The sequence below is a fragment of the Branchiostoma floridae genome, chromosome 12 (genome assembly GCF_000003815.2).
Source record: "Branchiostoma floridae strain S238N-H82 chromosome 12, Bfl_VNyyK, whole genome shotgun sequence".
NCBI classification, from domain to species: domain Eukaryota; kingdom Metazoa; phylum Chordata; class Leptocardii; order Amphioxiformes; family Branchiostomatidae; genus Branchiostoma; species Branchiostoma floridae.
In genome coordinates, this window is record NC_049990.1 from 114,407 (window position 1) to 115,401 (window position 995).

Here is a 995-nt window from a genome sequence, read left to right on the forward strand (position 1 = left end):
ATTCCTGTGGTCCCAGCTAACCATTCCTGTGGTCCCAGCTAACTTATAACCATTCCTGTGGTCCCAGCTAACTACTAACCATTCCTGTGGTCTCAGCTAACTTATAACCATTCCTGTGGTCCCAGCTAACTTATAACCATTCCTGTGGTCCCAGCTAAGTTTTAGACCATTCCTGTGGTCTCAGCTAAGTTTTAGACCATTCCTGTGGTCCCAGCTAACTTATAACCATTCCTGTGGTCCCAGCTAAGTTTTAGACCATTCCTGTGGTCCCAGCTAACTAGTAACCATTCCTGTGGTCCCAGCTAACTTATAACCATTCCTGTGGTCCCAGCTAACTTATAACCATTCCTATGGTCCCAGATAACTTGTAACCATTCCTGTGGTCCCAGCTAACTTATAACCATTCCTGTGGTCCCAGCTAACTTATAACCATTCCTGTGGTCCCAGCTAAGTTTTAGACCATTCCTGTGGTCTCAGCTAAGTTTTAGACCATTCCTGTGGTCCCAGCTAACTTATAACCATTCCTGTGGTCCCAGCTAAGTTTTAGACCATTCCTGTGGTCCCAGCTAACTAGTAACCATTCCTGTGGTCCCAGCTAACTTATAACCATTCCTGTGGTCCCAGCTAACTTATAACCATTCCTATGGTCCCAGATAACTTGTAACCATTCCTGTGGTCCCAGCTAACTTATAACCATTCCTGTGGTCCCAGCTAAGTTTTAGACCATTCCTGTGGTCCCAGCTAACTTAGTAACCATTCCTGTGGTCCCAGCTAACTTATAACCATTCCTGTGGTCCCAGCTAACTTATAACCATTCCTATGGTCCCAGATAACTTGTAACCATTCCTGTGGTCCCAGCTAACTTATAACCATTCCTGTGGTCCCAGCTAAGTTTTAGACCATTCCTGTGGTCCCAGATAACTTATAACCATTCCTGTGGTCCCAGATAACATATATCCATCCCTGTGGTCCCAGCTAAGTTTTAGACCATTCCT